This window comes from Dermacentor andersoni, chromosome 4 (assembly GCF_023375885.2).
Source record: "Dermacentor andersoni chromosome 4, qqDerAnde1_hic_scaffold, whole genome shotgun sequence".
Lineage (NCBI taxonomy): Eukaryota > Metazoa > Arthropoda > Arachnida > Ixodida > Ixodidae > Dermacentor > Dermacentor andersoni.
Window position 1 is genome coordinate 13,970,015 of NC_092817.1, and position 21,243 is coordinate 13,991,257.

Here is a 21,243-nt window from a genome sequence, read left to right on the forward strand (position 1 = left end):
TTTTAATCTTTCCTGTATTAGATCTCTAAACGCTCTATAGGAATCACTGATTAAATTTCACGGTCATTTATACCCATATGCTGTCGATGAAGTACAACTCCTTATGGGCATGATATTTTATGAAAGCATGTAGATTATCTACTTTCAACAGACATGGTGATGGTGAAACAAATTTTCCAGTCTGTGGACTAAGTCTAAACTGCCCGCAGACGGCCAATGCTTTCGACTATAAGTGCCGTGGACGTCAAAAAGTTTATGGACCGAGAGACCTGAGAAAACGTCGAATTTCCGAGGAGTTTATGACCGCAGACGCGCCTATACGTCATAAACTGCCCAGAAATTCGATGTTTGCTCAGGTCCCTCGGTCCGCAAACTTTGACGTCTATTGCACAGTAAAACCGTGCGTTACTATATACGCCACTCGCGTATACTAGTACGCTGAAAAACCGAATACGAGGTTGCGAGCTCAATCTGCCGAAATATCATTTTCCTCTGCGATACCCCAATCCGGAAACTTTCGACACTGACTGTGCAATGTCTATAGCCCTTCCCTATATCCTCACAGATTAGAGAAATCAACTTGACAGTATGCAGATTATGGGAAGTTAGTGTGCGGAAAACTGCTTGATAGACACTGTGCACTCTGTTTATATGGACGGGATTGGCCACTGACAGAACGCCAGTTAATAAAGAACCATTCTTACGTGGGAAGAGTAGTGCTTAATGTGCAATGATAGGCCGACTTCAACTCTATAGCATCCAGAACACCGCACGGTATTAATTGAAACCTGCTATGGCTTTTCTTATTTCTGAACAACTTCGCGCAGCCGAGAATAATGAGAAAATGGTGTCTTCCTCTTGGCAGCGAAAAGCTTGCGTTATACTTCAACAACTCTCGTTCCTTCGTAAGCTTTCTCTGTAAGGCTTTCAACGACTGTCTTATCAAGCTGACTGCAAAGGTCTCATGAGCGAAAGCACATACGAGCACTCAGCTCGCCGATTTGTTTCATAATCGCGGCTATTGCTTGGGCGTGGAACAACGAAGTCGTCTACATATCACGTAACTGACGTCTACGTAATTAAACACGTTTTCTTTTCTTTCTCTCTTCCTTCTTTATTTTTTTGTCGTTGCACTCTCACGCTGAGCCTGAAAGGCCGCTGCAGCCGCTTCTCACGTGACACGCACGTTCTTCGCAACCCTGTTTGATAATCTATACTAGAACGGACGCGAACTTATACTCGTACACACAACAGACTAACACCCGCCGTGGTTGCTTAGTAGCTATAGTGTTGGGCTGCTAAGCACCAGGTCGCGAGATCGAATCCCGGCCACGGCGGCGGCGTTTTCGAGGGCGGCGAAATGCGAAAGCACCCGTGTACTTAGATTTAGGTGCACGTTAAAGAACCCCAGGTGGTCCAAATTTCAGGAGCCCCACTACGGCATGCCTCATACTCTGAAAGTGGTTTTGGCACGTAAAACCCCATAATGTAATACTAACAGATTAAGAAGAACCAGTCTGTCCTTTTGAAGTAAATAAAGAACGAACATAGTCGCATGTGCCGGTTCGTCCGTCTGTCCGTCCGTCACGTGTGCGTGTGCCCCCGCTCTATTACGTCAACAAAGCAGCCCCCCCCCCCCGCCCCCCCCAACTCGCCCAACAACTTTTGTTTGATTAACATAAAGCAACCAAAATGCCTGAGTATGACTTGTTGGCTTAGGTGGTACAGGTTCATTGTGGTATAAAATGGCGCAAAACAAGTGAGCGTAGACGACAGTTAAGTGGCACCTGTCCTGTCGTCTACTCTCATTGCTCAACTTGTGTCATTTCTACAAAGACGAGAAAATTCACGTGCGTATACTGTCGTGCTATTCAAACAGCGCATTCAAGCTGAACAAAACCGAGCAAGAGGTCATGCGACAATGCTGTCCTGTGGCTTTCCCCCTTTATGCGTTTCGTAGATCTACAGCGTGTTGTTTAGGTAACGGTGCGTTACACGCTTGCCTAGATGTTGATCCTGCTATACGCACGTGAGATGAACAAGGCGTAAGAGAAATCACAAAGCGCCCGCCACACTCACGCAGGCGGAGCAATAAGGTCGGGGAAAACGTGCTCGCAAAACTGTTTCTGGGAACGTACATACACTGAAGCGCCGGCTCAACGGGCGAACAGTAAAGCTCTCGCACAGTGGATGTAGCTGACTTAACCCCTCCTGTTCTATATGGACAACTGAAAATAAAGACACTCCGTTGTATAACGCAATCGCTGGGCTGGCAAGGGTTTCTTGGAGTTAAAAGGGAAATAAAATTTTGAACATTTAATGAAACCGGTACTTTGACTATAGGCTGCCGTATTCTTACTGCGATGTACAACAGTGCAACAATATGAACTCGCGTAGGGACCTAAACCGAAGGCCTAACCCATAAAATCGGCTTGACTCTCTCTCTCTCTTTTGCTAAGAAATATTTGGACAGTGGCCACATACGTCGCGGACGCAAGAAGCTATTCGCACACTATAGTGCAATTTTGTGCAACGGCCTGACTTACCGTTTATACTGCTCATGTGCATCATCCGCCGTGCACGCAATACTCCCTCTTTTCATCTTTGTATTTCCCTCTTTTCCCTTACCCCCAAGGTAGGGTAGCAAACTGATTGCTCGTTTGATTGGCCCCCTACTTTCTCTCTCTCTTTTGCTCGTAAAAGCTGCTTGCCATTGGCTGGCCGCCTTCGCTATTGATATGTATATCATGTCTGTTATCGCGATTGGCTGACACCTTCTCTTACAAACAATTCTGACGTAAGAACCTGCGTGCTTGCGTGCGTGTGTGTGTGTGTGCCTGTGTGTGTGTGTGTGAGAGAGAGAGAGAGAGAGCAGGTTTATTCAAATACGTTATAGTCGTTTCCTTACAGTCACTGTCAGTTGACGGAACACCGGCCATAAGTGAGCGTATAGCTAACTACACTTTTCTCTGACAATATTCTCACAAATGGCGCACGAAGTTTGGGATTGTAGGAATTTGAATGTGACTTACCCTTGCTAAATAACGCAGAATAATGCTTTACGGGATTAAGACCTTTCAGTGAGAGAAGTTTCAGTGATATTCTACTTATAAAAACCAATGACTGTATAGAGACTCCAAAAATTACTATACATTTAAAAAGTTAATAGGAACTGGCTATAGAGATGCGCTGCGGAGCACGAGGTAATGGGTTCGAATCCGCCCGCGGCGCCCACATTTCGATAGGCGCAGAATGCAATAACGCTCGCGTTCCGTGTGCTTTGGGTGCATATTATAGAACCCCAGGTCGTCAAAGCTAAACAGGAGTCCCCCACTTCGACGTGCCTCATAATCAGGTCGTGGTTATGGAGCAAGGTTTGACTACGTGCTAGTTGGAATTCCATGGTATAAATCGTAACTTACAGCGCAAACATAGACGGAGGACAAAAAAAAAAAAAAAAAGGACGACGTAGACAAGCGCTTGTCTACGTCGTCCTTTTTTTTTTGTCCTCCGTCTATGTTTGCGCTGTAAGTTACGATTTATACCGTGGTTATGGCTCGCAAAACCCCAAAATTTCCTTTTCTTTTTTTTTCTCAAGGTTGGCGAAGGCACTTTTTCATGGGTGAAAACGCAACAGCATCGAAATGACCAGCGCGCCCCTTCCTTCTATGCAACGCACCTACTCATCTCGCCTTTCATTATTATCGTTATGTTGGGGGGTAGTGGGGGGGTGGTAGTCGTATGCATTTTAATCTATCAATTTATTGATCTCGCTATACTGGACTTACGTGTCGCAGTAACACTGCTAGTCGACAGTCACGTCGTTATTTGCAGCGATCGCTTTCGTTTCCGACAACCGCGCGTGCGGGGTCCCTGGAGTGACGTCACAGAATAACCGCACGGGGCTGTCGTCGGTGCCGGTGTGGAGATAGGGTCGTAGGCCGAACACGCAGGTCCCCTGCAGCTGTCGGTGCCAGCGTGGTCTGCACGTTCGTGCACGCGCGTAGAAGCGTGACTTTTTGTCACCGGCGCGCGTGACATTTATGCGTCACGAAAACGTGCGCCACATGACGCCGCTTTTAGAGGCCGGCGCGTGTCGTTGCATCAGTGCCGGATCGTTAAAGCATGCAGGTCGGTTGAGCAATATTTCAAGTCGATCGATTACGCCTTATGAAACGGGCGACCTTAACAAATGGCTGGATGTCGTCAGGGCGTGCTCTGCAGAAGAAAAAGTGAATCGCTGCGCGCTAGACATTTGCGGCGCGGTCAGCGGGCTTCCCGCTTCCCTTTCGGTCAAGGTCTCTATTTCTCTTAAGATATCGCGCGAAGACTCGTACGTCTTTCAACCACTCCCGAAGACCCAACTAAAACCTGCGATAGCACCTTTCAAGCGGTTGCTGCACCATTAATTGAACGACATGTTTCCATTCATGTCGCGTCAAACAGAAGCAATCTATACAGATTAGGGGGGCGGGGGCCCCGAGTACACCACATTGTTATTGCGAGCAATGCTACTGAAGCTGAAACGCTTCTTGCAAACTTCTGAGCGCCTAAAATGGGCTTGCCGAGGTAGCAAGCTTGCGTAAAATGAAAATGTAGAACAAAACACTTAGTTTCGTCATAATATGGCTTAAATTGTTGGATTCCCGATGGCATTTTACAAGTAAAGGCACCCGGGAGTTGGTCGAAGTGGTGGGCATAACAGCGACAAACTATATATACGCGTAAATACAGTGTGTCCCGGAAAACGTGAGCCAAGCTGTTCAACGAAGATATATATATATATATATATATATATATATATATATATATATATATATATATATATATATATATATATATGTATATATATATATATATATATATCAGCAACACGCGCGCGCGGTGCAAGATACATTTTATAAGGCCTTGGGTGTTCGAGCGTCAAAGGTATGACGACCGAACACCGCAGTTCAGCTGCACCATGTTCTTAAATTATATGTGTTTTTTTTTTCGTTAAACCTTTTTGATCGGCCGAGGAGGAAAGGACGCGCGGCGAGCCTTTCCTCCTCTCTGGGGCTTGTGCGAGACAAGGCGGCGCTGCCGTCGCGCGCTGCCGAACGATTCGGAGATGTTTTAGCTCGCTCTCTGTAAAATTTACGCGATTTCAGCTCATGCAAGGTCGTCGAAAAACCACTGTGCAGCATTTCGGTGCAGCAGTGCACTGAAATTCCTCTCGGCGGCGCAAACATACGGCGCGCATCATCAGCCGCGGTGTGTGTACGTGTTGTGAACCATTTTGGCTGTATGGTGTTTTCACGCGATCAAGAGAACTGGCTTCTGTGAATTGCGAATGTGAATGGAAAAATATTTTCATCTAAGATTACTTGTATAAGTCCAACCCAATGCAACCTCGAAATATCTAAGCGCCGATCGTTATAAAACATTCGCGCCTGCCACTGACACCGTTCTTACCCATTTCAAGTCTATAGCAGACTTGAAATCATTATGCTACGTTTACCTTAGCCTCCTGTACGAGGCCGATGGCATTGCTCGACACAGCGATCACTGTGGCTGGTAACAGTATGATACATATAAGCTTTATGCTTTGGCATTGCTTGTTTGCTCAGCAAAGCAGTAATCCAAAGGGGATCACATAAAGAGAATCCGACGGCTATTTCTGGGGACACAATATCCGTGAGACGGGCGAGTGCGTCGTAGACGTCGGGCCGAACAAGCCCGAACGAAGATACAACCGCTTTTCCTCGTCTTCTTTGGCGAAAAAGAAATAGAAAGAAAAAAATGGGTGAACGCCGGAATAAGACCTCGCATGGTGATGCTTGTACCATGCGCTATATTGAACAAACGGATCTATAAGTCCAGGATATCTATACCACTGCTTCGGACGCTCGCGCAAACCACAGCTATAGTCGCTCGACCACTCGACAAGTGCGACACAGATTGTACAATATGCTGTTATTACTAGCCAAAACTATTTGATTCGTGGGCGGAAGCCTCGTTCAATAAGCGAGGTAGTCGGGCAATGTAACTACAACTTTAACGCTTGTCAAAGTTAACTGCACAACTTATTCCGACAGCTGAATGGTACCCGCGAGGATCCTAACATGTTTACCAACTACTCATTGCTGTTAAAGCGCAGCTTTTAACTATAGTGAGAATGCTGCAGCAAGGTTACATATTAGTGATACGAATGTTCAGAAATACACCACACAATGGATCTCCGAGGTTGCAGTTATAGGCTCAAACAGGCGCGCGCAGATCACGCTGGGTGCTCCGTCCACTTCAACGCCAGTAGAATTAACTCCGGCCATTCCGACTTGAATCACTTCAGTGCGTCTTATAGAACCGTTTCCCACCTAGAAGGCCGCCGAGCACATACCTGGCATACAACACGGAGTGGTCGCCCTACTCAGCATGCGGACAACCCATATATATATAGATCCCGGCACTGCCTACATAATATTAAATCAATATGGCAGTGCCCATGAAGAAAAGGTCTATTTAATCGCAAGCTGTACAGATGGTCAGAAAACCACGGTGAAATACAGATTATAATCACTAAATGAAATGCGACAGAAAAGCTTTAAAGTAAAGCACCCCCATATGTGCAATACTCGAGAGTGTCATGTTATGTCGCTACGAATCTATATAGTCACTGCTGGTGTGGACTCGGATCTAAGCTCGTAGGAGCCGAAATTACTCCAATGTCACACGAACTGGAGACAGTGGAAACGAAAGTGTGCGCATTATTTGGCCTCAAATTGACGGTTTCATTTTGTGAATATATAGTACGCAAGGACTATCTACAACGTCCCCACGATCATGCGCGGTCTGTCGAGGAAGTTCCAAGGCCGGAGCGACACGGGCCTCGAGTGAACACTGCGGCCTCAACTCGGAGACGGGTGGCGAGAGGGCTGCTCGAGACTCTTGGTCTCGTCTTGTATAATGATAGATAGATAGATAGATAGATAGATAGATAGATAGATAGATAGATAGATAGATAGATAGATAGATAGAGAGAGAGAGAGAGAGAGAGAGAGAGAGAGAGAGAGAGAGAGAGAGCAACGCCATACGTCAGAATAACACAGGTTACAGGCAGTGGCGTAGCTAGGTCGTCTGGCACCCGGGGCCCATAGGTCTTCTGTTACCCCCCCCCCCCCTCCCATGTGTAGTCGAGGAAGGCGAGAATATCGACAATTTCCGGGTTTCAGCATCAGTACAGCCGCCTTGGATACCGCGCACGTCCCCCGGGTCCCCCTCTCCTTCGCTTTTTTTCCCAGAGATCGCGAATGCAGCAGGTATACACGCTGCTTTTTCTGCACCAAATAACACAGGGTGCTGCACTGATAACTTGTGATAAGCGCATGTGCACATCTTCTGTCAGACTAAGACTTGGCAGCCAATACAAATGCGGCATCGTGGAATATATATGGCTCACGTCACAAGTAACAAAAAATATCTTCATAGAGTTTTAATTACCAATTTTAGCGGCAATATTGCATTTGCAAAATTGAATCCCGATATTCATACCTTGCCCAACAACAACTTCACAAAAATCATCGTAGGTACTGTCGCGCGCAGTATTTTTGCTGTGGGCAAACCTGAACGAAAACGAAAATTAAATTGTTTGTCAGTGACGCTGATCTCCCTATACCTTATTGGAAAAACGGAAAACTCCACCTTCCTCCTTGCTGCGCGGGCGCCAATGCTATGACAATTACGAGGTCTCTTCATTCTGGTCAATAAAGCCTTGTTTTTATTGGGTAGGAGGGAAAGCGTGAAACATAACGGCAGGTTTCACATCGGCTTCTCGGAGCGAGCGGGAGAGGGGAAATAAAAGCGAGCCGAACATCGCGGCGCCCGCGACTACAGCCTGTCAGTCATACGCCGCCAATCTCTTCGGCCGCACCGAGCCTGAAGACGATCCCATTCGCGACCTTTGACGGCCGCACTTATGCAACGTCGCTCTCAACGAACGCTTCGCCGTAAACACGAGTGCCGGGCGCGCTCGTTGAACGCCCTCTTGCTGCTGTCTTTGTTCCTCTTCGCTGCGCGTTCTGAACGGAAGAGGGACCCAAGCGCCTCAACGCCTTATAACGCATAGCGACGCTTGCTCCCAGCATGAACGCACGGCACGAGCGCACCCCACATGGAACGTTCCGCTAAGGCGAGTAGTTTAGCGACCATTTTGCGAATTAAATTTGTTAGCCCGCACGTTCGTGCAATTATTTCGTGGGGTGTTGATAGAGCTGCAGCCGACAATTGTGCGCCGCAATGCATCGCGTACGTGAGCTCGGGCTACTGGATAAGGGAGCATTCTTGGCCATTTGCGCCCAGTCAAGCCGGCGGAAAGAGGGGTGTCTTCAGACGTATATGACACTCTGGCCCCTTGCACCCGGGGCCCACGCCCCCCCCCCCCCCCCCCCCTCTTTGCTACGCCTCTGGTTACAGGTACTCTGCTGCATACAACGGTGAGAATGAGACAAAATACGGAGTATATAAGTACGTTAAAAAAAATTTAATTATGGGGTTTTACGTGCCAAAACCACTTTCTGATTATGAGGCACGCCGTAGTGGAGGACTCCGGAAATTTCGACCACCTGGGGCTCTTTAACGTGCACCTAAATCTAAGCACACGGGTGTTTTCGCATTTCGCCCCCATCGAAATGTGGCTGCCGTGGCCGGGATTCGATCCCGCGACCGCGTGCTCAGCAGCCCAACACCATAGCCACTGAGCAACCACGGAGGGTGTATATAAGTACGTGTCCACAACAGTACACTTATACAAGAAGAAGGTAAGAGAGAGGGGGGGGGGAGTCATGGAGGTCAACAGAAGCAAATCCCCGGTTTCAACCCTGCATGCGCGTGGGCTGGGGAGAAAATGGGGTTAGGCATAAAGGAGGAGGGGAAGAAAAAAAGAAGTACTAAAGGAATTCACTGAGTCCTGTAGATCGCAAAAAGTGCTACAATGCTTTAACAGTGTTCTGGTAAGATATAGACTCATGTCTAATTATGGGCATCGTCCCATCCGACAGAAGTCCGCCGTCGAACTTGAGCATGACCGTAAGCGTCTCCGCGCACAATACTGCGACGACGGCCGCATTTCGATGAGGGCGGAACACAAAGCCGCTCGTGTACTTATACCAGGTATACGTACCCAGGATTTTGTTTCGAGGGGGGGGGGGGGGGGCAACCCCCAAGGCAACTTTTCTATGCAAATGAGGGGATGTACTTGTATTAGTACAAACGTTAATATTTCCCACCATTCGCTATAAAGGCGCGTAAGCCCGCGAAAGAGAAATGAAATAAGATGCATCTCAGAAGTACGCCTGTGATATACACGTATTCTTTACTTGGCAAACCTGCAGGAACCGCATCAAATTGACTCGCGCTGGAAAGAAACGCAGGAAGGACACAGCCAAGAACAAGTGAACGAATGAAAGTGTAAAATGAAGATTTCTACTAGTGTTTCTCTAATTAGCTCTGGAAGAATTATCGAGAAAGATATACTTGCGGAACAATCGCAGTTCTTTTGTTGCCCTCGTTTACTGTTCTGCCAAGTTAGGCGCCGAAACCGACTAGTATTGCTATCTGAGAAGTTGTGTAATGAAGCGGGGCCGCCAGTCCCGTGCAACCGCATAGAGCGCAGGACGCTGCGGTTCTACACGTACTGCGCCCCCGCGGAAGGTTAGAAAAACACCCACGTTAGCACAGCAGAGAGGTGGCTACGTCAGACGGCTGCAATGATAACTGTAGAAGCGTCATTCAAAATACAGGGAACCATTCTCCACTTTCGGCGGTGTTTTCTCTACTTATTTTTTAAATAAAAGGATTTTCATGCATACATATTTTCACAAACGGTTAAATTTGTTAATTTTTATTTATCCTTCCTATTTGGCTTTTGCCTAGGCTGTCTCCCTAGCAGACTGCTTAATTTCACAACTTCTTGCGACTCTTGTCTCCCGTTGCCAATTTTGCACGAAAGGTGATGTACAATTAGTAGAAAAAAACCAGACGAGGTAACGGGTGACATTCATATTGCTTATGGGTTCAACTGTTATTGCAGGGTCTGAGTGAAATTTTGAGATTTTCGAGGATGGCTGTGAAACGTGGATCGTTGAAGAGATATCAGTGGGGCCTTTCCAGCGGCAGCACCTCGAGATTTCGTAACAGACGTCGAAATAAGGAGAAAGGCGAAAACATTGCGTCGTTTTTTAGCTGGGGGAATATCAAGCTGTTTCACGCCCTCAGTTCAGTGGACTTTCCCTTGATCCGATCAGCGATCGCTCGCACGCCTCGGCCATAACAATACTGTAACAGCAGCGCAGCGTTGATCGGCGAACGGATGTCAAGTCTCAAGAGTAATTTGGCGGCGCTTTAGGAATATAGGGAGGAGTGGTGGCGTGGGCGAGGGGGAATTGGGGGGAGGTATGCCGCTTAAGTTCAAGGGGCGCCCCCCCCCCCCCCCACACACCTTTCTGGGTACGTGCCTGACTTATACTTAGCTGCAACGTCAGGTGGTCGAAATTAATCGCTAGTCTCTCCACTACGGAGCATCTCATGCACTCCGTGCGTTGCTTTGGTACGTACTATACCTATAGTGTCTCTGTTATAGTTACTACATGTATATATTTATACTTATAACTAATTATAAAGAACAGCGCTGACACGTGCTGCTCCCTGTCTTGTCCTTGCCGTTTTTGCGCTCTTTGATTACGTTAGTCCTCATAATTTGATTTGACTTGAATAATAGTGCGTCTTCTTTTTTTTGTAGTTTTCTACAATTTGTCTAGTTTCCGTGATTTTTTGCTGATGTATAAGGATGCGTGCTTGTGAAAGAAAGTGACATATTCCTTATTTTTGGCACAAGGTGTAGGGCCGTGATTTTGTAGCAATGCCTCCCGCTCGATTCTATGTTCCTCCATGGTTCTATGACATACACCGTTCGGAGCAGGCTGATCCCATTGATAATGCGGACTAAACGTCGCTCTCGACGAAGCGCGAAAAGGAATAGCGTATAGGAAAAGGGACCGCTTAAAAAATACGCGGCGCAGTGTCTGTCTGGTGCGACATATATCGTTACTCAATCATCGAGTCGCTACATTTAGGAGTCATCGAAAGAGGACAGCTGCTCCTCAGAGGGCGGTCACACAGCGTGTGCAGAAAACCAAGCGCAGGGTATCCATTCCCTGATCGTCGCTGCCGAAGCTACAGAGCGAGCGCTTCTGACCGTGAGCTCGGCCGGGAGCCGAGGCGTCTTAGCGCCCCTTCTAGACCTCGTGCTCAAGGAGAGGGCAAGCTTCTTCGCGGAAGGAAACCGCTCCTGCGACTCGGCGAGACCCGCAGGACTGATGCCCATGGGGCTATTTGCGTGTCGTCGTCCTCCTCTACTCGACAATCGCGGACTGCGCTGACGGCTCCGGGACGCCGCTTTTTGGCAGGCCAACGCTGTCTGGCGCGATCGCTTTCGACGACAGCGCTGCGCCGACGCTTTGTTTTCGCTCGCCGCCCGAGGTTGTAAACAGATGTACCGCATGTCGCGCCCGCATCCGCAGCGCGGTGTCGCCTGTTGTCGGTGCGCGATGAGCACAATTGAGTGCTGGCCGTGAACTGAGGTCGGGGTTATACGGAGCCTCCGTGTTGCGGCCCGGGCCTTTTCGAGAATGCAAAGAGTGCGCGACACAACAGAGTGACAGCGAAATTCTATACGTACTATAGAGTTATCTTCAATGTTGTTAACCCTTTAATGTACAAACACAGTTTCGCATCATGGAAAATTAGAACTTCTTCATCTTTATTACTGGTCATAAAGAATATATTAGTAAAAGAAAAATAATGAAATGAAATGAAGTGTGATTTGACTTCGAGTTTAACTAGTGTATAGAGATCAATTATTTCGTAAGTGGTTTCCCGAATTAACCACAATATAAAACTCTCTCCAGAGTATAAAAAACGCTACTATAGGCCGTGCGTTAAGTGGCCCGTGCTCGAACCACAATTTCGCGCTATCAAAGTCAGCGTAGAATAATATAACACGTCCAGGCATTGCGCGGTTAATAGCGGGTTTTAATTACGAAGGGCATCTGGATTAATTCTGACCACTCGGCGCTCTCTCTCCAATTCTTCTACACAAGTGTTCTTTTTTTTCATTCTGCCCCCAAACGGAATGCGATATCGCTGCTACCGGTAGTCGAACAACGGTAGTGTCCAGCAATACACATTCATAGCCACTCGGACACTACATAGGGCTGGTGAGACTTTGGCTCGATTTGATTTCCCTGCAGAGAATGGAGCATAACCGCTAATAATTGTCCAAGAATCGGGTGCTGTTGAAGAGAGAGCGAGAGGAGGAATAGGTAAAATGCAGGGTGGTTATCCAGAGTAGCTGCCCGGTTGGCTACCCTGCACTGGTGGAAGGGGGAGAAGGAAAGGGTAGGAAAGACGAGGAGAGAAGAATAGACGATATGAAAAGAATCGGTCCGCACAAGCACGGCAATTGGCAGCGACTACAGTCTTTCGTACACAAACGTACGGTATTGAAGAGGCATCTTAAGTTGACTCGTCTCGGTAAAAACGCTTCCGCGTCGCAACAGCAACGACGACCACTCTTTCTATGCGAGCATGCTTGGTAAGTCTGAAATGAGGCTAAAACGAAACAGGGTTGCCAAAGCCGCCATCCAGTTCGCTCCCCGACTCGCCGTGACGCCACGCGTTTTCACAGCGTCTGCTCGGAGGTGGCGAATTGGATTCCGGGTTGTCACGTGCCCAAAACCCCGATTTAACTGTGAGGCACGCCGTAGTGGGGCGCTCCGGATTCATTCCGACCACCAGGGGATCGTTATTATAACGTGCCCCCTATATGCACGGGACACGGGTGTTTTTACATTTCGCCCTCATCGAAGTGCGGCCGCCGCGGCCGGGGTTCCATCCCGCGACCTCGTGCTCACCAGCGCAACACCACAGCCGCTAAGCCACCGCAGCGGATTGCTCGGAGGTAGTTCACTGTGTATCGGTAAACGACCATACACACTGCGACTATGCGGACAAAAAAAAAAAGAAAAAAAGAAGAAAAAGGTGCTAGCGCGGAATTTTGAGTGAAAATACTGCAACTGTAAGCAAAAAAGCATTTTTGTAACGTTGTTAGGATAAAAACGCAAGCTACTGCACAGTTTCGCTCGCATACGTGCACATAGCATATATGCTTCAAATGCTGGCATGTATTTAGCCCGCGAGTGCACTGAACTATTTTCTTGTTCCGAAAGCTTCGGATAACAGCCTCACATGTTTGTCCAAGCAAGATTTCGAAAGAAACAGACGTCAGTTCTTACGCTGAACCTTAAGAAGGCCATGCGATGCGCTCATGTAGCACGTAATTGCCGTATGACGCTTATTTTGCTGTATGGACTGCAGAGAGAGAGAGCGAGAGATGCTACAGTAACAACTTGCAGGTTGAGAAAGAGGGATATCTTTATATAAAATCTTGTCACTTTTCTGCTTTCCTTTTCTATGCCAACATGCTCTTAGCACTGTTAGAGTGGAGGAGGAGGAGAGCAGAACAGAAACATGAGTAAGGGAATCTGTGTATAAAATAGGTTAATTTTAGCGAAGAAATTATATGATAACTCCATTTTACGCCTTACTGAAACGTTAATCTGTATGCCATTACAATAATTACATTTTTTTTCGTATAATTCTTAGAGATCTAGTATTTAGATCGCAGATAAATTCCGTGTAATTTCCGTAAGAATCTCACAGAAAACATTCGAAATTGTTGGACTGCATACGATCCGTATGCAGTAGGGATACTTCTGGTGAGCAGCAGGTAGCAACAACTTTTTCTTTCTTTATCATATGTTGTTCAATAACAGTTTTAAAAAAGACATTCTGGAGCATTACGTGCCAAAAGCACGATCCGATCATGAGGTATACGCCCGCAGTGGTGGACTCCTGATGAACTTCGACCACCTGGGGTTAAAAAAAAAAATTATGGGGTTTCACGTGCCAAAACCACTTTCTGATTATGAGGCACGCCGTAGCGGAGGGCTCCAGAAATCTTGACCACCTGGGGCTCTTTAACGTGCACCTAAATCTAAGCACACGGGTGTTCTCGCATTTCGCCCCCATCGAGATGCGGCCGCCGTGGCCGGGATTCGATCCCGCGACCTCGTGCTCAGCAGCCCAACACCATAGCCACTGAACAACCACGGCGGGTCACCTGGGGTCGTTCAACGCACACACAATGCACGGTACACGAGCGGCACACGAGCGTATTTGCATTCCGCCCTGATCGGAGTGCGGCCGCCTCGGCTGGGATCGAACCCGCGACCTCGAGCTCAGCAGCGCAAAACGCCATAGCCACGGAGCTACCGCAGCGGGTCACAGACCTGGTTAGAATGATTTGCTAGTGCGGCGAGTACCAGCCGAAATTCTCTATACTGCCGGTTCGGTAAGGTATAGTGAATCTGCACATGACAGATGTGCTACCTATGCATGTAGGAAGTGAGGCCACAAGCTATTGAACATTACCTTTGTCTTCTTCATATTAATCTTCAACCCTGCTGTCACACTATCGCGGTTTAGGTCCTCAATAATTTGTTACAATTCATCCGCAGGGTTGCTGAACAGGGCAATTAAGCTTATAACATTTCACAATGGCCAAATTTGCTATACTTACAAAAAATATTTATTTATTTATTTACTTCCAATACTGCTAACCCCAGTGATAGGGATCGTGGCAGAGTGGTACAAACATAAGAAATGCATGAGAAATAAGTAATTTAACTTGTCATACAAACGATATATATATATATATATGTATATGTATATAATTTCACCGGCTATTATTGGTAAATTGCAATATGTGCCGTAAATTAATTCGTCTAAAATTTAATTATTTAATTGAAATCAATTATTAAAAGCAATATATATACATATTGCAATTTACCAATAATAGCCGGTGAAATTGCAAGTCATATGCACTTGGAACAAATTCTGAGGATGACACGTAAATACTGTCCTTTCCCAAAGTGTGCAACGAAACACATTGGCAGTCCAATTATTTGTTTAGCTTCAGGGCATAAAAAGACGTTTTGTTAAAATCGTAGGTTAAACTGAGCATTCCATTTTCACTACAAGTTTAACAGCGCTTGTCTCAAGACTGCTGCTTGTTTCAAAAATCGTTCCAAGTGGATGTGCCTTGAGAAATACCGTGCTTCAACTCGTAAATTTCAATACGCACGTGTGTATATTAGTGAAATTTTGTTAATTAGTCAATTATGCATTTTGATTTCTTGTACAAGTAATGTCCGCCTCTTCAAGTAATCCAGCTCAGTGAGTACATTTGTGCCATATGATACAGCCGAAGGGAGTAGCATAGCTTGTAAGTATTTGTTATTTTTCTTTCCACAGTAAGCCTTATGCAACCAAGCAGCAGCGTGCGCCCTTGCTAACCTCACGCTGATGCCAAAAAACATTGTGAACTTGCCAATGGCACAAAGAGGTGCGGCATTTCCTAGACGGCAGTTGGTCCCCTTCGTTCATTGGTCGAGTCTCTTCCTACAACAATGAAAATATAAAGAAGAAAGTAAACCCGAACAACTTCCGCTTTCCAGACGGCTACGCCAACCGAAGATCCCGAGATATTCGGATTCGGAATGAAACTATATACACCGCATTGCTAACGTGTATTGATATCCTAAGTGCGCGATGCACATAGAGTGCTGTGTCAGTCGAAATAGGACGCCCTGTAACCTGCGAACGGTACAGAGCCGCTGCAGCACTACGCGCGGTTCGATCCTTTCTGTCGTCTGCACGGCGCGCCAAAAGAGCGTGCGTCGTCTGCGCACTCTCGCCGCATGCACGTCCGCAAGATGGCGCCGGGATCCGATCTGTATCTATCGGTTTACACAGCCGAACGTTCAGGGCGCCCGTTCAACAGGAATCGGGCTCCATACACGCTCTATTATTAGCACGCTGGGGTGCCAGGTGAAAAAACAAGAGAAGCCACTCCAACAACGAAAACCGCTTGTCTGTCCCTGGCCTTGCAAGCGCTCTAGGCGCTCGATCCAGGATTGCACCGCAAAGCCTTTCCTTCGCGAGCGATTCAGAAGAGATGCGCACCTTGGCCCAATTTATGCGAGCAAAAAGCGAGAATGTAACTTCCGTAATGTGGCATGAAATGCTTTTTTTTTTTTCTGTCTGTAAGGCACACGACGCCTTATGCGGTAGTGGGCATAGAACAAGAATCTGTCCCCCCTCCCCCGCTTAGAACTATATATATATATATATATATATATATATATATATATATATATATATATATATATATATATATATATATATATATATATATTACGGGGTTTTTTACGAGACGGTTATTTGGTCCCCATCGTTCACTGGTCGAGTCTCTTCCTGCAACATAGACATAACAAAGAAAGTAAAAACGAACAATTTCCGCGCACTACGGGTTATTTCCAGTTTTGTTTCTAACCGCGGAACAACTTGAATTTCAGAAACCGTGGCCTGGCCTCGGCTATCGGAACGGGAAGGACTTCGCGACGCTATTTGTCTTCCAGCAAGGGTGCCGAATGCGTTGTAGCGTATATACGCGTATAAATATAGCAGCCGGAAAATATTTATACACGTTTAGGTACGGAACACTTGCAAAAAAGAAAAAGACATAAATGAAGAAGTGCGGGTTACATTTTTGTAGATGTTAGTGATCGGGAAACTGTGCAGCATCAATAATTCGTAAGCTGGTAGTTTAAAGATGGCGGCATGGTTGACCCTATAGCGCATACTGATGAATGAGTCTATCTGCGCTGGAATTCGCAGCGGAAGGAACGAAAAGAACGGGCAAGTCCGTGCTTTTAACGCAGTATTCTGTCCGGTTAAAAGCACTATCTATTTCGCTGAGGCAAAAGTTGGCCAAGGCTGTACGAGGCACACAGAGAGGCAGCGTAGATGGTGTGACAAAGTACTGTATATACCTGCGCTGCCATCTGACGCAGAATAAATACGAAGCGCAGGAAACGTGGGCAGATAGCGAATAAAACAAGCCGCCCATAGATGGACCAGCAAGTGTGAGAAGAGCTGGGCGTATTGGCACCGGTTCGTTTTGGAAAAAGGCGCATAATTCGAGGTATACGGCGTACAGGGCGGCACATAAGAAGGGACACAAATGGCGCATGCGCAGCTTTTTGTTTTCCTTTTTCCTGAACAGCTGTTGTATATTATATAAATTGTAGAGGTCTGAACTTTGTGCAGCTCTCCAAAGATGAAAGAAAGTGTGGCAAAATTATGCTCAGATATACAAACAGCTACAGAACGCTCCCTTCAAGTGTGCCTGTGGACATGTCCGCACCCTACGGAAGCAATGAAAGACCACACCAAGCTTCGGCTCAAGAAACCCTTAGGGCCGATTTACGCTCGAGCCGCCCATCGCCGCACCGCACGCGTGCGGTCGCGCGAAAGATTGCACGTATCAAACACTTGAGCACAAATTTCGGTTTACAATGTGTAAGGTACACACTGTGCACAGAGTGTAAATGGTAATTTGTGCACAAGTTCTGGATACGTGCAATTTTTCGCGCGACCGCAAGCGTGCGGTGCGGCTTGCGGCGATGGGCGGCTCGAGCGTAAATCGGCCCTTACAGCTAAGTACAACCCCCCTCCTCAAGGTGTAAGACCTAACACTAAATACGACTTAAGGGGAACGACCACTTTCGTAGCGACAAAGGCATGTCGCGGAATTGGGCATACGCTATAGCCATTTTCTTAACCAGAACGCAACAAATCATCACTCAACACTTATAAAACGAGAGAAAAGGGGGTTAACCGAGGGGCCCGATTTTTATTAGTCATATCATGAGAAGCCAACAGACACTGACACCAAGGACAACATAGGAGAAATTACTTGTGCTTAATAAATGAAATAAGGAAACAACAAATAAATGGAAATGAAAGTGGATGAAAAAACAACTTGCCGCAGGTGGGGAACAATCCCATGTGAAGGTTGTGGGATCGTTTCTCATCTGCGGCAAGTTGTTTTTTCATCCACTTTCATTTCCATTAATTTATCGTTTCATTATTTCATTTATTAGGCACAAGTAAACGCCTATAGAAGCAACAGACCTTCGCACTACCTCCCACGGCAATTTTTTTCACAGAGCGAGAGTGTGATGACCGGGCAGTTCTTATTATTTTTTTTAACACCTGCCAAAACCAAAAAGCGTTCATGACGTTTTTTGACCAACTGGGCCCCTTCTTCGAGTGTGTCTATACGGTCACAAACAGATGGCATGTTTTTAAATCGCTAGCTATTTTCTGCGGTTGTGGACCAGCCGTGCAATTAATGCGCAACACTATACAAATTGCGCCTACACGTTGCGTTTTGGAACGGTTGGGGACACCATCAGGTCCACTCGATTCACCTGTACTTTCTCGACTAGTTCACGTGGTACTGCACTTCGCTGTTCGTTTCACCAATTCAACATGGCGGCACCTGCATGTCGCCACTCGTTTCACTCAGTGCGGGATTCGTGTAGGATCGAGTCCACAACGCTCCCTGCACTCGTCACAAATGTAGTGCATTGTTCGTGCAGCAGGTGCAGTGCCGTTTCTTCACGGGCACGAACCGGCACTGAATTGGTGGGAACTAGATCACGAAATGCAAGGCGCATCGAATAGGCGGACCTATCGGCTGCACCGGAACTGGTCATAGCCCACACATTTTCTCTCTTTTCCTGTTAACCATCCCCCCCTCCCCCCCGTCGTTTCTTCATGTTCTTTCTTTCTTTCTCTCTCTTTTCCTGACTACGCACACATGCGCGCGCGCGCGGTGTGCGCGTAGTCAGCAGGACAGTGGTCCGCGGAAAGAAGAGAGCATCGTGGGAGCGTCTGCATGGCAGCAGTGGCAGTCATCCACAAAGCTGGGAATAAGAATGGATGAGGGTGGAGCCGAAGGGCGAGCTGATGTCCTCGCGCCCTCAGCTTTTTTTATGACACTGGGACGCACTGAGACATGAAAAAACTTGCTAAATAATTTACATTCATGCGTGATTTCCACACGTCGCTTTTCTGTTTGTCCGAACCTCTAAAGCGAAAGAAAAAAAAAGAAAATTAAGCTACAAGTTTCCCATTTGCCTATAGCACGTGCATGGCCGCACAAGTAGTAATTTGAGTTACGTCAGCGCGCATTTGATCCTGCCACACCATTTTCCTGTTCTTGCCTAAAGAAAGAAACATTTGGTGTTTCATGGGGATTTTCCAGTTCCGATATTTTCCCTTCTAACGGTGACGCAGCCGCCATAAAATGACTTTAAGACGAAACACTACGTTAAAATGATAGATTATACTTTCAAACTATTGGTTTTTCTTTTGTGCCAGAAGAGGCATAATCAGGTTGGATTATAGCGGAACTATAGCTAGCTCTACCTGTTCTACCACATCACGGTTCGTTGTGATTGGAAAGTTTTTAAAAGCTGCCAGGTTAGATCTCTGCATACTTTGCAACGCGATGTAACAGCTTTTTATTGCAGACCATATAGCGCCGAGTCGACGATGCCAAAACATATGACGTTAGAGCATTGCCTCCGAGATGCGGTAGCACGCGCTGTAGCGCCGCCCGATCTCGGATACTATAATTAGGGCAATCTGGAGCATAAATTTCAACGCGGTGTCACCAACTATTTTCTTTGCCCCATTTCTGGTTTACTATTCCGCTTACGGTAACACCGGCCTATGGCAATGCAAGATTGTGTGATACGAGTTAAAGGGACCCTGAAACGATTTTGACGATTTTCTACAAACGTACTGAGTCGTTAGGGTAGGTCCTTCTTATAATTAATTGACGCATCTAAGTGCTCTGCGTAAAGCGTGTAACTTATTATAAAGTTTTAAAAATGCACATCGTTGCCGATCGCAGCACACTGCGCGGCGGAATTTTGAACCACGTATACCCATATGACGCAGATCACCCATATGACGTCACTGGGGCGAGCTATTCGATTGGCTGACCAGGGCGCGTGATCGATAATTTTTCAAACTTTATGGTAAACAAATGATGTTCGTAATAGTTGGAATGTGAGTTAATTTGTTTTTATAAAAAGAAAGTAACATAAAAGGAAATGCGCAAGAACATTTTTTCAGTACACTTAAGCACTTCCGGCACTCAGCAAGTGTCGTCTGCTTGTGTTACAACGTGCTCCCTACTTTGACGAGAGCCCGCCGTTAGTGTCGGTCTGTCTTTTCGCGAGCGCTATGATTCGACTTTGTTGCGTTGTGGACTGCAAACGTAGCGACTGGCAATATGTCAAGCGGTGACATCGTGTCCCTCTGCAAGTCAGTAGACGAGCGGACTGGCTGCAGCGCATCGGACTGCCGTTATCCGATCGGCGTCAGGATTTGCGCGATTGCGGCTGTCACTTTACACCGGAAGATTACTAACGCAATAACGTTTCGCGAGTCCGGTGTTAGGGTAAACGCAAGCGCAAGGGGACAGGGCCTGGCTTGCCCACTTGCGTGTTGTTTCATGGGATGAACAGAAGCGCAAATGTGAATGGTCTGCAAGGTGCAGCTACCTGGTGGCACAGAGCTCAACCAGACACAGTAGCAGTAACAAAATGTATCATTTGCTGCTGGTGCAAATTTTTCGCAGGAGTGTAATCGTTAACACATTGTTTTTGTTAATGTTTAAAATGTTTTACACTTGGTTAGAGCAATATTAGCTCCCTCTTTGGCTGGTTAAGCTCTGCGCCAACGGGTGGCTGGACCGTGGAGACCGGTCAGGCAGCTCACGTACGTCTACGCTAAAGTTCCTTCATCAGCTTGAGTTCATGCCTCCACCGTTCCGTTGAAACGTTCAGCTAGTGTGTGGTTACCGGAATACCAGACACGTTCGGCGCTGCGACAGAATGCTCGCAACGCGCGCTGCTTCGATAGCTCTCGCTTGGGGTCGACGGCCAAGCGGCTAGCGGAGAGGTTACGCGCGGGCGGGCTCCAAAACAACCGGAAGTGGACGATGTGACGTCGCATCATGACGCAAACCAGTGAAGGTGGAGCTTAGCCCCTATCGCTCGGCGAACGAGTTGAGGAAAAGCATGGCTAGGGAGGAGGGTAACTTGTAATCGCTTGTAGCTTCATTAATACGTAACGCTTCACTTAAATTGTGGTGCGAATGTTCGACTTAAGCTGTACCCTACGCGTCTACAAAATTTGTCCGAACAGTTTCAGGGGCCCTAACGT